Here is a 15,481-nt window from a genome sequence, read left to right as displayed (position 1 = left end):
TCTGTAAAGAAGGATTCTAAAAATATATAAGCTTTGCATTGTCCTTGAGGTTATAGCTTTGTGGCAATGCCTTGCTACACAGTGCTTACACATTTTTGGAACAACTATTAGGGCTGTGTCTTGTAGGTGATAAATTTGACAGACTCTTTAGCGCTAGCCTAAGCCTTTGCTTATTTTCTGTGAAACAAGATTAGCATTGACATCAGTGAACAGCCAGTACAACAGCAGTGAAGCTTCTGTTGTTGCAGTCCTGACAATTCACATGTACTGCAGACAGCAGCAGTCGCTGTGAGAATAGTGTTGAACATAAATAAAGTGAATCAATGCACGGTAGCGCCTGTATTAAGGATGATGATGCATTTTCTGTCTTCTGCTGTTTTACACAAAAAGAGTATGGTATATATATAAGGAATATATGTAAAGAGTCCTGGGAAGTAGAATCTGACTGAACAAAAGGGGTTGAACTGAGGAACATGGAAAAAAAAGAAAGGCTCTGATGGGAAATGGTGATGATGTTCACCTGCATGGGGGTAAGAGATCAGACCAGAGCAGGAACAGGCTGCTTGAGCCAAGGCAAACAGGGACTCACTCATAAAGTCTGTGCCTGCTTTGTACAATCTCCAAAATGGAAACCACATGTCCCCTTTTACTTAGGCAGGCTCTACTGACGTTTACAACCTATTAGTGTTACACAAAAATTGAAAAAGAGTGCCCTGGGTGACACCTCGAAATCATTCAACCTTTCCAGTGCAACATGATGGAATAAAAAAAAAACAAAACCCCAAACAATCAACAGCTTGCTGCTTTGTAATTAGACCCTTTTCCTGCACCATTTATAAATAGAAATTACTATATGTACAGAAGTTCAAAAATATAGTAAAGGATATATTTTTATTTTGTGAATGGCCTCCTGATTTTAAAATGTAACTATGATTTACTCTATAATTTTGAAATTCTGTTGTGAAACTATATTTATTGTTCTGTTGGTTTTGTCATTCGTACTTTGTCTTGTATATTATCACACGTGATAGAAAAAAAAGTCACATGAGAAGTTTGACTTTGAAAAAGTGAAAATGGGATGAAATATATTTCCCTCCCCCCTCCAACCCAAAATGTCAGGAAAATCAACACTTTTTTATGATCATTTCCATTTTGATGGAATTGCAGTTTCAAAAAGCAAATGGTTCTGTCAATGAAATTCATACTGGCTCTATTGCTAAATCAATCATTTGAAATTAGAAACTGCATTATGAAGCAGCCTTTCAATATGATCACACACTAATTCTGTTTGGGTTTCTGGGTTTGTTGTTTTGTTGGTTTTTTTTTTTTCCCACAGAATCCCTGCCTCTTTAAAGATGCAAAGAAAAAGTGGCTATTTCAGATGCTTTCTTTTTCTTCATTGTTTAAGTGCATTTTCTGCCTGCCTGGCTTTGGAGGCAAGACTATTAATTACTTACTAGCCTTTTCATTTTTTTCATCCATGTCACATCTGTGTTTCTCAAACGTGAAAGAAAGTACCTTCATGACTTCCCCAAGAAATGAACAATGGACTGTTTTCCCATCCTAAAACTAAAGAAGTAGGAGACAGATGAAAACAAAATTATCTGATTATTTGGGATGTCTAATTTAAGGAACAGAGTTTTAAAGTTATTAGCACTTTGGAGACTTAAAGCAGAGCACTTATTTTGTCTCAAAACATGATTTAGAGTGCGCAATTCTTCTGAAAATCAAATACTGAGTTACCAAATCAGGGACCAGAAAATGAGGCTCAGAGTACTGTGAAATTTTAGCTTAAGTATTTTGATAAGCTGCACAATTGGTTTCAGGAGAAGGCTCAGCATCAAAAGAAACTCCCTGCCCAAATCTCCTCTCTCTCTGCTTCTCAGCGTAGGTGATCTGTCCTCAGGACAACCAGGGAACAGCAAAGCAAAAGCACACCCTTACACCACTGACATCTTACTCCTTCCCAGTATTTTATGAATGGCCTCATTCATTTTGTGCAGTAACCTTCCTTCATATTAAAGTATTCTACAGGGAACTTAAACTTTATCTTATCACATCTTTTCTCCAGTGATATTTGATAAAGAAATCTGTGTTAAATAACAGTAGTCAAGCTACTAATTGCAGTATCAATTTGGTTCCAAGTGTCGCCCTACAGCCTCCGAGGACAGGACACACTGACATGCTGTCAGCTGCGACTGCTGCCTTCCTAAACCTCCTATTTTTGATACATAAGAATAAACCCCACAACTCCTGCTATGTTCATTAGAAATGCAGTTAACTTCAGAAATGGATAGGCATCTAGCATGTGAGCCAGAAGTCCATGTTTCTGGACAGCGTGAAGACAAATGGGGTCTCGGTAAAAACAGTATGATACTGATTTTAGGACTTCTTTACTCAGCAGGTAGTGAACCTGCAAATTTTTTTTTTGGCCACAGGAAGTTGTGAAGACAGTTTTTTCAGCTTCAGGAAAAGATTGTGTAACTTCATGAACAACAGTTCTCTAAACAGAGGCTGAAAGGAACAGACTTGTATGTCGTTTCTAACATCCTTAATTAGTTGGAGGAGGAAATGTCAGAAGTGACCAGACCAAACTTTTCTTAAACAATCTCTAATATTGCATAGTCCTGGACCAGATGGACTATTGGTCTTATGCAGAAACACGTTTCTCATATACTCAAAGATAAACTGTTGTACTTATCTTCTGGGTTATCTGAACCTCTATGTCTCTATGGACTTTTAATGTGGACAAAAAGGGCAAAGTCCCACGGCTTACTCCAACCATCTTTCATTACAGAGTTAGCTAAATTATATTACCTCACCTCTTCTGAGGGTTTAAGAGGGCAGCGAGAAAATTACCCCCACTCAGAGGACAACAATAGCTTATTGTATTGAGGTAAATTGATTAGAGGTGAATTCTAACAGAAAAGACACTATCTGCTGTCTCCAGGTGCATTCACACTGGTGAATAATACCTCCTTCGTGTTCTGGGGCACCGTGTTGCTGTGCATTTTGTGCATCTCAGTAATGACAAATTTTTACTGTAGCACAGCGTTGACAAATTCTTTGATTTTTTCCCCAGATTAAGTAATGAGTACTAGCTCTTTTGCAGTGTCCCTTTTCAGTACACGGAAATTTGTCCATCCACTCTTGAAATACATAGAATAAGTCTTTTAGGAAGACATTTAAGGACTCCAAAAGAGGGATTTCTTATCCTAGCCTTAGTCATGTATCCTAGTTAGTCATTGTAAATGTAGTTAAAACGATGTAGATTCTTTATGATTTCATAGCAAATCTTTTCCGTAATGACTGCAAAATTTTCTGTATCTTTTCTGTTACAAGCAAAATACTCCAAATTTATCTGAATTAACCTCATTCTGTTTCAACTGGATTCAGCCATTTCTCTCATTTATTTATATATTGTTGCAATTCAACTTTGTTTTCTGTTGTTGCTAGTCACTACATTGGTTCAAGAAGTCAACCAAAGTACTTTTTTATTCTTTCTTGCAGATGATATATAAATAAAGATGTATAGTTATACACACAGACGATCTCAGTTTTCATACCAAAGATTGATATGGAGGAGTCAAATGTGTCTGTGAAAAAAAAAAGTAGATTTTTCTCAATGAAGTTTATAGCATACGGAAGGTATTAATAAAAATTTTTATGAAAAGGAAGTGAAATTCTTTTTTCCTCTAAGTAAATATTTCCATGGACAATGTTTGAAATAGCTTCTTTCTCTTTTTTATTAGCTCTTCCACCTCCCCAAACCTAGGTTTTGAAGCAGTACTTAAGGCATTTGTTGTTCCATTACTTTATATAACAATTGAGAAACAATCCATGGCAGTTCCATGCCTTGCTTTGCCTTTTGATATAACTCTGTATTACTAGTTTTTAAGAAATGAATATACAGAGAGTTCTCTGGCCAGCTCTGGTGGTCAGTAGCCATTAAATCCAAGGGAACATGCAGGAACAAAAGCATTGCAGTGGTGAGCACTATAACAAAATCTTTAGGGTCTAATTTCTCTAACTCCATCTTTGTGTTACTTTTTTTTTTTTTTTCTTTTTTTGAAGGCTTCCTGAGCAAATTTGTTGTATCAGCCACCTGCAATCTAAATTCAATAACTGTCCCATTAAAATAAAAGCTGGTGTTAAGATCTTGTTGAAAAATCTTGAAAATGGTCTTTCTATGTGAGAGAGAGAATGAGGACAAGAGTGAGGAGGAGGGTGCCTAGCTTTTTCTTAGCTTTTGCTTAGCACGGTAATTGTTTTCAGTTTTCTGAACATCCATTGAATACCATACAATAGAGCCCTGGGAGACATAAATCTGACTTCCCACCTCAGCTGTTCTGTGATTCTGTGATATGTGTTGATATGAAAAAGGAGAACTCTCTTCCCTAGAGGGTCATGGGTCTATTTTCCCCTGAGCTGATAGAAATGCCTAACAGGTAAACATCTTTTTGCCATACTTTCTCCACTTTTTTCACAGATTACCTCATTTCTTGATTCATTACTCACTGGTTCTGCACTTTCTAGAGTTAATAAAAATTAATCTTTTGGAAAACACTCATTGCTGGAATGCCTTCTTGGTTGTTCAAAGCCATTTCTGTGTCTTACTTCCTTGTGATGCTGACTTCTGGTCTTTAGGTTCCTAAATACTGTTCAAGTAAAGGACCAACATCTCTGTCAACAAGTCAGGTATACCATTCATATTATCACGCTGATCTGGTAGTTCTGGAAATAGCCTTTTTAGAATTAGAGTATATGCCACCAAGAACTAATTCTTTCTTCCAAAACTTGGGATTTTGCCCTCTTTTCATTTGAGAAGAACTCCTTTTATTCTTTTTTTGTTATCTAGCATCTGTTACCAGACATTTGATTACAGTAAACAGGTTATTCTAAGCAGAGATCATTATATCAGAAAGATGATATAATTTTGTTTCTCCCTCCACTGAAAACTCAATGAATTGTAAGGAAAATAACCAAATTGCTTTCAGTGATGTAGGGGTTCTCACCCATGCAAACGAAATGAGCTTCAGTCTGACTCATGCAAGGGCTCATCAGCAGACTGTGGCGGAGAAGGCTTTGGAGTCTGCAGGGAGGGAATTGCCTGCCGAGTGGGAGCGAGGAGGACTGCGTGGCATGCTTTTACCCCTAGGCTTCACTCTCTGTGGGTTAAACTCACTGCTGATTGTGCAGCAAAGGGATTTGAGGGGACGTTGGACCATACTTGTCATGCAGTACAGTCTCCTTAGCTCTCCAAGAGCTAACTTCACAGAAGTTTGCTACAATTTCTCCCATGCCACAGTGATGGTGTGGGGAAAAAGATGACAGAAGCAGCCCTCTATTGATTAAAAAATGACCTACAGAATTTCTTTCTTAGGGATCAAGAAGCACAAGAGGTAAAATGTACGTCCTGTATCCGGATTCAAGGGCTGCCCAGGGTGTATTTAAAGTATTCTCTAATTTCACTCCACTACCAACAGCCCTAATTGGCCCTGAGAAGGGAAGGACCAGCCATCAGCTTTGTCACAGCTCTGTCCATACTACTGTACTACTTTCTTTCTCTTCCTCCGGTATCTCATCCTACCCAGTCCTGGGGCGTAGGACAGACTCTACCAGAGTTCTATAATGTTAGCTCTTGTAAAGCAGTATGGGCACCCTGCATGGAAACTCTTCTCTGATATACGTTCATATTCCTTGATTTGAGTGGGATCCTGGGACCCTGATGAAAGGAGCCTGGCAAGTACAATATGATGAAGCCTCCTCCTTCGTACACCTTTCATTTTAGATTCAGAGGAACAGAAATGAGGAATAATAAAGACATAACACAAATCCCTCTTTACTTTACCCTTGATAAATTCACATGACAACCTGACTGTGTTTGATCTCCAGCCTTCTATGGAAGCAGCTGGGCTTTGAAACTACACTGTAACTTCCAACTTGATTTTCCTCATGAATAAGAAACTGTCACCAAATCGACCACTGAAAGCAAATTACCGGAGTGGCATTTCTTAGGGCCCTGAGTAAGTGAATGCTCCTGGACAATTTTCAGGCATGTCCTCATGAAGGCATCACTGAGTGCCTGTAGCTGCAAAACACTTGAACAGTTTTACTGGGAACATCAGTTATGTATTGCAAATTGTGAAATAAAAGCAGGTTAAAGCAAATAAGCCAAAACAAGTTAAAGGGGTTAACTGCACAACTCTCACTGAATGTAAGTTATTGATGCTTTTGCAATCTCATTTCCCATCTCTGATTGAGTAGACAATGCATCCATGTGCAGATATTGTCTTTGCAACAAAATATAACTTTTTTTCAGAGATTTAGGCATCCTGGATCCTCTTTCAATTCAGTGTCAGACCACATCTCAAGAAAGTTAAGGCTTGACTTAAGTAGGCTGGCTTCAGCTGTGCTGTGCTGATTTGTAGCCATTGAAGATGCAGTCCTCAGTTTCTGGCATCAGAAGAGTCAAGATAGTTCAGTAGTTTTGGGGAGTCTTTGTGGGTGTAAGGCCCTCAGTTGAGTTGTAGCATACCAAATTTAAATTCCATGTTCTTCCTGGACTGGAAACTGAATTTTCTGATGCAAAAGGGACATGGAGATTGTTTGAATAACTTAAAAACTACCACAGTTAGAGTAAGCAAAAGGGAGCTACAGAAAACACTACTACAAAATATTCCTTTTTCTAATTGCCTGAAATTCTTTTTAAAACTTATGAAGTTCAAATACTTCAGTTTATACTGTTTAATTTACATCTCAATAGAAATGGTAACTGCAGTGACAGAAAGAAGTATTTAACACCACAATTGCCAGTCCTTTTCATGCAACAAGTTGCAAGCTCTGACATCAGGAAAACAACAGAATAGATGGTTCAAGATTAAGGAAGTAATCTATGCAGACAGACTCATATTTCCCTTCCTCTTTTCCATTTCCTTCTACCTTCTCACTGTGTCCCTTCTGACTTCAAGGGCTAATTTTTTTGGTAGTAAACTCTTCAATGCTCACCTTTTATACCTCTGGTATATGAACTGCTAAACACATCTGTCAGGATACTATAATACGAGAGGAAGTAGATTCAGGGGTGCTATAAATCACCCTAGCCCTATCAGAACCATTAAAACTCCTAGAGTTTCTGACAATCTAGCTCTTCCATTTAGATATTCAGCTTTCCCTCATCTAAAATAAAACAATGAAACAGGCTGTAGCAATATCAAAAAAATCTGTATGTGTGACTTACAGAAAATAATTGATCTGAATTATTGTGGATTAAAGTTGTCTGCACTGGATCTACCTGACACAGAAGAGAAGGAATTTGAACAACCGAATATATTCAACCTTCACCAGCCCAGGACTCAGAAAGCAAGAGGTTCTTACCTGAGCTGGCTCAAATTGCCTGCAATGCAGCACAGTTTGCTGCTCCGGCACCATTTAGGTGGTTACAACTCTTCTCCCCCACTTCTTTCTCTTTTTCTCTGCCCCCTCCCTCACCCTCATTTTATTTTCAAAGTATTAATAGGAAATTTTCCCATGAGACACTTAGTAAGAAAATGGCCAAAGTCCATTTTCCAAACTGGCTTAAGATCTAATCCGAGATTCTACTTTACTGTCTGAGTGACAGTTTTATCTGTCTACTATCCAGTCAGCATTTTACATCACTGCACTTGACTTATACAGTTATGTAAGTCAATTAAATGACGTAGGTAAACTTACTTTCCCCCTCCCCTTGCTCCCCTCAAACGACTCTTTAAGGAAGGATTTTGGTTTTGTTGTGTTTCAGTTATCTTCATCTGACACATGCAGGCTACTCTGGCATGATGCCATTGTAGGAGGTCAAACAGAAGCAAAGAGGGAAATATAAGGGAAAAGGAAAGGAAAGGGAAAAAATATGCTGAGGAATAGATTGCATTAATGTGTGTGCTTTAATCGTTTTTGGCACATGAGACTTTACAGTGAAGATATAAATGCTTGATATAATGCATCTTTTCATGTAGCAAGCACCAAGTGAAGGATGAAGCCAGGGATAGATCTTATTAACAAATAGCTTTCAAATCCTGCTGCCCATGGAGCTGCTGCATTGACAAAGTGTATTAGTTAGAACAATTGTTAAGTGAAGCAGTTCACGTTTATTCTCCAAACCTCATCCCCTCACAAAAGACTTGATGGATATAAAGATTATGAGAGTGTTTTAGAAAATATACAGAAGAACAGAATTAGGTGTGGGCTACCTAATGAAGGGATTTGGAATAAATGTAAAAGGACAGCTAAAAATGAAGGGGATAATTGTCTTTGTGAGCTGAAGTTTTAAGAGAACCTGTAGCAAGGTCAACACACGACAAAGATTTATAATGTCTAGGAAATGTGAGCACTTCTCTGGTATTCATGAAATTTGGGTTCTTCTGGATTTGCAGCTGAATATAGTCTTGCAAAAATTACTTCCTTTCCATAAATATTTTTCTTTATCTGTCTAGACTGTAAATGGCAATTGCCCCTTTATGCATTCATATAACACCCTGTTATATGTGGCCAGCATGATTCTAGTACCAATACCCTACTCACATCATGGGTTTGGTCCACTCAATAACAGTAGCAAAGCAAATCATTATTTCAAGTGCTTTCTATGCTTAATTTGTTTCTTATAGCATATTTGCCTCTTTTAAATGACTTTTTCTTTTTTAAATTTCTTTCAGAGTTTGGGATATTTTATTGGTATGTTGATAGACTGCCTCTGTGGCTGGAATTGAATATTATATGCATCTCATTAAAGGAGAAGTACCAATGTGAAAAATGTGAAGTACATTTTGAAATTATATACTTTTTTTTTTCTCCTTCCTTTGGCATTTTCAAATTTTCCAATAAAAAACTCAGCAGAGAAGGCTGTCCATTTTTCCCTACTTTAATTCTAATTTTTTGTTATTTTGAGCTCAGGTGCTTTCCCCACATTTCCTTCAGCCCTCTCTTTTCACAATGATCACTGCCAGTGCCAATGGCATTGTACTGGGAGTCTGTATAACAGCAAAATAATAATCCCACAGTTTGCCCTAATTAAATATCTGTCTTCTGTGGATTTGTTTCCACTCCCATTCACAGATGCGATGGCCATCTGTACTGAGCTCCTCATGTTGGCTTTGACATAGCTGTCACAGTGCAAACATGACAAAGAAAGTCTTTAGTACAAACTGTTTAAAACCTCTCAGGACTTGGAGTAAATCTCTGAGAAGACAGCCTTTAAATCCTTACCAACGTGGTTTCAACTCACTTGTACTTGCTGGCTAGAAGTCAGTTGGGTACGTCCTGCTTGTGCCAAACTCACATCCCGATTTCTGTCTACTCAGGTAAGTCTAGAAGATGTAGAAAAAATTTCAGTGTCATATAACAGAGGAGTAAGGCCCAGGCTTTAGCATTCAACCACATCCACAGGTTCACTAGTGGGATAGCTCAAGAACTTGTGCTTGTGTTTCGGCACCAAGCAGAGCCCCCCGAGCCAGCCGAGACGAGTGCAGTGGGGGGCCTGGTACCCGCTGCACCCACATCAGCCCCCCACGCAGTCCCTCAGTGCTGCTCAGTAGCTCCACGTGGGTGGGCGACACAAAAATGGGTTGAGGACAGCAATACTGATGGCTTGGGTGTTTTCTGTTCTGTACACGTGTTCAGGATGAGCCTTGGATGTTCAGGGAGGAGAAATAAATGTCACTGCCTTGTAAGAGATAAGCCACTTAAAAACTACCGGAGGCAGCAGCACCGGGTCGGACCTTATCATTTCTCTGAACTTGTTCAAAATTACAATTATATCAAACAGACTAATTGATGATTTTTATTTTTTTTTTCCTCAAAAAGGGAATTTTTCCTTTGGGTCTTTCTCTCATGAAGGAAATGGGAAGGAGATGGAATCCAACAACCCCAGACTGTTGTTACCGTTAAACTACTTACAGCCAGATGATCCTTATTTAGTTCCTCCTTCAAGTTGAATGCAGGGGACAGAATCAATCCCATCCTTGATCTTGATATATGGAAACTTTTCTACTACAACCAACAAACAATTAGCAATCAATCTGTAACAATAATACTTTATGAGGTGCCCAGAAAATTTCATTAAAAACCTCTTCAAGGAGTTATAGTAAAACAACTGCCAAATCTGTAATCCAAAACACACTGAATATCTCCACATGCCCATTGAGCCCAATGAATTCACAGAAGGCTCTGTGCCTTTTGAAGTCAGCCTTCAGGTGAAGTGTGCCTTTGTGCTATTGAAACATCCCATTTTAAGCCTACTTCAAATACAGAAATGTTCCTTTTTCTGATTAGTAAGTCTTAAAAAGAAATGGGGCAGTTGGGAAAGGTTTCAAGAATAGCAGAAGGCTGAGGAAAAACTTCCTTCTCCTGCCTTTGATTACAAAGCACTAAAAATCATTTGACATTGTACCTCGGTTAAACCCTGCCATGTACATAAAAGGAGGAGGAGGAGGAGATAAAGATGAAGAAATGTAAGACTTGAAAGTGCTTTGTCTCTCAGGAACTCACTAAGGAGCTGTGGATAACAGTTTAAAAAAAAAAAAACTAAAAATTTTCTCTTTCCTTCCTACACTTACTGAATTCAGTCCTTTTAGTTGCTTTCTTTACACCCTCTGAAGAGCTGCAGATGATTCAGATAGTTTTGTGAGGGAGGTTAGGACACTCCATATGCAGCCACACTCAGAAACTCTCTGACTTCACCTTGAACAATGATCCCATATTTTAGGCAGCCTTGGCTGCCTAGATTATTCTATTGCACTATCCTTGAAATGGGGAAAGGATAATTTGCTGCAAGCAGGTAAGATTATTGCTCCACTGAAGACATAAGAGCCCCATCAGTTTATGCCTGCAGAAGATTTGGATCTATATCTCTGTAGTAGTAACTTTACAAATAATTTAGCTGTGGCTTTTTGTTTTCAATTTCATGCCTTGTACGTCATAATTCTTCTATGTCTGAAAATTTCTTAGAGTGTAAGGCATAGTAGAAAGCTGGAGCACTCAGCATAAATTGTGCTCTCTCCTTCACCATGAGGCTATTAAACACATATACGCAGAATAGTTGTAAAGGACTGGTATGTGATCTTAGAACATAGGGGTACTTCAGACACATCTAGTGCATTTTCTGCACGCAGGAAACAAGATAGATAAGGACATTCCCTTCTGCTTCTCCATACTGCATCTTTCAAATGTTCATACTTCAAATGTTTCATGTACTTCTAAAGCCTAATTGAAACATTCCGATTAAATCTAAACATAAAGTGAAGCCAGTAGTGGAAGAGTCTTATATTAAGGTACAAGACACAGAAACAGAGATGGACTTTCAGTAGATTTCCAGCTTAAGGTTTTCCATTCCACTCTTCACCCTCATAGACGAAAATTTCTTTAGATAAAAGACAATAGGAGTCACCTGTTTAGCGATATCCAGTCTATAGCCTTGAAAGTGCAACCTGCTTTTAATTAGGGAATGAATTTTAGTCTTCCCCATACTTTTGATTCACATTGCTATTTTCTAAATGTGGGGTCAGTGGGGAGTTGGCCAAAAATATCCATCAAAGCGCAGTATATTTTTTGAGCAACCTGTAGCATAGTTCATGGAATTATGACAGGATGTCTTGAAAAGAATGTCTCCAGGTAGGGTAAAGAGTAATTAGTTATCTGCTCAAAAGTACAGGTGTAGCTTGCAGAGACCATAAATACTACTTTTCTTACTTTACCATACCTACTTCAAAGCGTGAGGTGATATAAATACCATCCATGGTTTGTGTCTTCTCTGAAGTGTATGAATTATCTTAGTCTTGCCTGTTTTACCTTGAACAGTTTGCAAATACATACGGGTATTGTAAATATGTTGTGTTGTTCCTGTGGAAGAACCAGACAAAGTTGTATCTTCGTGGGTAACACGTGGTGGTGCGGTCAAGATGGGCCTGGGAAAGAGATGAACCCTGCTGTTCTGAAAACAGAGTTAAGAGATATTATTTGGGAAGTGGCATAGCACTCCTTTCATCGGGGACTCAGTCCCATTCTCAGACCAATGTCAGAGTGGAGACATGGGACACCAGGCTTATGCCAAGTCATGCAAATTATTATAGAGGGATCATCTTTTCCTCAAACCCTCTCACTCATGTAATTCAGTTCAAGTAGCACATCCTCCATTTTTCATACCTCTTTTTATATTATCTGGTAGCCATGCTAGGCAGAAATTTCATGATTTCTAACCTTGGTTTGAAGCCTGAAAGCAGTGTGTGGTCTGCATCATATCCCATTAGAGACTGTTTCTGAGGAATCATTTCCCTTTATAGAGTGCCAGTCTCCTACCTGCTCACACCAGTCTAAAAATAGCCTCGCCACTGATATTCAGTATCACAGTACTTTGGCAAACACCTGGCAATTGAGATTCACTGTACCAGGAGGCTAATATCACGTCTGGCACTGAAAATGGTGAAAGAGAAGTGTTGCACAGCAAGTAATAAATTATTATGTTTCAGAATAAAAGGTCACTAGGAAGATAAATCTACCACTAAGAAAACTAGCAGTGTGGTGGCAAGTGCAGAGTTTTATATGTGGTCCTCACGCAAGAGCATAATCAAAATCCTTATTGAGTCTCACACTTCTAGCTTAGTAAGAGTGCAGGAACAGTGTAATAAGCAGGTGGTAAATCAAGGTTCTGGAAAGAAATCATCCTCCAGACCTGACCCCCACCTCCTGGCCTCAGTCCATGTTAATGTCTTTTAGAAGGCACGGACTCCATTATTTTCTTGTTAGAGAAGTTTGAAAGGATCTGGAAATCAGATTCAGTTCAGGTAAACACCTCTTCTAAAACAAATAAAAGAGAGGCAGAATGCTGCTTGCTTCCACGGCTTAAGTCTAAAATCTTATGAGTGCAAACCCCTTCTGTTATGGGATTTCTGCTCCTTCTGATTTAGACTGCTGTAAAGAGAAATATTGAGCAGAGAAGACAGATGCACCACAATGTTAACGTTACACAACACCCAGCAGAAACACTGCACCAGCACGTCGTTTCTGGTTTGGAGCTGGCTCCGTCTGCGTGCCTCAGAATACAGCCAGGACATACAGACCCGGGTTCTTGTCACTGTCCCCTGGAAACCCAAAGAGAGGTAGAAAAGAACCCCCTCCTTGTCTTAGTGTCCCTTCAATGCCATGTTAAGGTGATGCTGAATGCCTGGCCTTTTCTGCTGCGGACACGTCAGTGTGCCGAGAGCTGCCTGGGGGTCTCCAGCTCACGCTCCTTTGCTCTGCGCTTTCCTTTCCCTCTGGCGTTTTTATAAACAACCGCTTCTTTTTTCCTTGCCATTTGTCAGTTGTTGAAACAGGGGCCAGGCAGAAGCCTCCAGCTCGTTTGTGATTTATGGTCCAGTGTTCGGCCGTGACTTCTTGTGCTTGTGCTCTGGATTTTACCATTTACCGGTCCCTGCACTCGCAACAGTGAATTAATCAGGGCCAGGGAGTAGCCCTCAAAACCACCCCACGATGGCTCATGCTGCTTAATTATTTGCGTGCTACCTGGCACGATTTTGGCCTGTGTCAGTAAGCGTTCTCCCATCCAGTGCCCAAAGTCGGTTTGCAGGATAGAATGGGCTGGAGATGGTTATTAGTATTCAGTACATCCAAAGCAACTCTGTTTTCAAAGGAGGGAAGACAGTTTAGACGTCGTGACATACCACTGGGTTCCAGGGACAGAGGACAGGCTTTTTTATTTAATAGCATAGGCATAGCTTCAGACGAGTACTGCAGAGGTCTGGGAATACAGTACTGTCATGTTTATGGCCTCCTGGGTTGAGTATTTCTTTCATAACCTGCTTTGAGCAGCAATGTGGTTCCATGCTGAGTAGGTAAGATGAGGTGAAGAGTATGCCAGGGTCAGCACATCTCAAGAGTGAGAGGGGCCCCTAGGGTAAATTTCCCTTTCTACAACTGGCTACTCTCCCTTTCTGGCCGGTAGGATCTTGGTTTCTCGTTCTGTCTCCTCATCTCTCACTTTCCCTTGCCCTTGGTAGTCTGCTTCAGAAATGCATCATCACCTCTGTGTCAGTGACTTTCCTTTTTCCAGTGGTAGCCTGAACCCACATTTTTGTGTATAAAAGCAACGTATTTCAATAACTCACTGGTTATCTGAATAGCTGTTTTCAAGATCAGCACTTTTACATTAATAGGGATGATGGTCCAAAGGGGTAGAAAAACTCATTTCTTAGACCAAGATAAAAAAAGGCATTTGAAGACAATTACTGTAATGTTATTAAAATTTACCTAGTAATTCTTTTTTTTTTTTTTTTCCCTTGACGCATAGTTGGGAAGGAATGCAGATCAGTGGGGTACTGGCCTGGGAGTCAGGTCTTCAATTTTAACCTCTGCTTCCAATTTATATTGTGATACTGAACTGGTCCTTCACCACTTTCTCTGCCTCATCTACATCTTTGGAAAGGGTCTGTCACTCACTAGCTGTATGTTCATTGTTCAGCACAAGGACCTGATTTAAACGAAGCACAAATTTAATGCAAAAAATGAACAGTTCAAATTAGGCAAATTAGTCCACAGCTAAAATTTCCTACACAGATTCGAGTTTTAGGTCATGTAAAAAGACCTAATTAGAAAGACAGAAAAGAATAATATAAAGAAATGTGTCTCATTAACTAGGGAGGAAGTTGACTTAACAGAGAGTGGTGGAAAAACTTTCCTGTTCCCTGTGAATTTAGAGAAATGATACACACCTCACATGATGTTATTCTGCACCGCATTTAGCACAAGACTGTCAAGTACTTAAATAATGTGGGGAATAATTGTACAGCCTTGAAAGTGCAAGATTACATCCATTTCATGTCATGACACAATGCAGTGTAGTCATCTACATGGTATAGTGATGAAAGGTTACTGGTTTATTTATAAAATCAGTAATGAGCTCAAAAATAATGGTGTCATAATTGATGTAAAATTGCTCTATTAGAATGATTTATGTTCATTATACAAGCTGAAATTGTTTTTAAATGAGGCATTTGGGGTTCATATTCATTGTCTTTTGTCTAATTTTAAAAGACATTTAAAATACCTTAAAGCAGAAAATTAATTGAGTAGGTCCAGAATACAAAAGCAGTCTTGAAAGGGAAGTAAAGTTTGTTTTAGTGATTTAAATATATAATTCAGAAGACATATGGGAGAAAAAAAGCAAAATGATATTGTTTATCTGCAACTTATAGATTCAGATGCTGAATAAAAATGGAAAAAAAACCTTTCCTCTCTTTGAAAGAAAAATAATATTTCATTGTGATGAGGAAAGAACGGACTAATTTCTCAAGTAAAGGTGGCATTTTTGTCAAAAGAAGAGCATGTTTCATTTCAAAACAGCACAGTAGCTGCAGCACTCATCTGAATTGTGTCTGGATGTGGGACTTCAGTGAGACGCTCCGATGCACTGTGGCAGTTGGCTGTCCCAAGGCAGCCTTTCTCCAAAAGTCTC

This window comes from Buteo buteo, chromosome 1 (assembly GCF_964188355.1).
Source record: "Buteo buteo chromosome 1, bButBut1.hap1.1, whole genome shotgun sequence".
Classification (NCBI taxonomy): domain Eukaryota; kingdom Metazoa; phylum Chordata; class Aves; order Accipitriformes; family Accipitridae; genus Buteo; species Buteo buteo.
The sequence above is the reverse complement of the archived record's forward strand: the minus strand, read 5'-3'. Positions refer to the sequence as shown.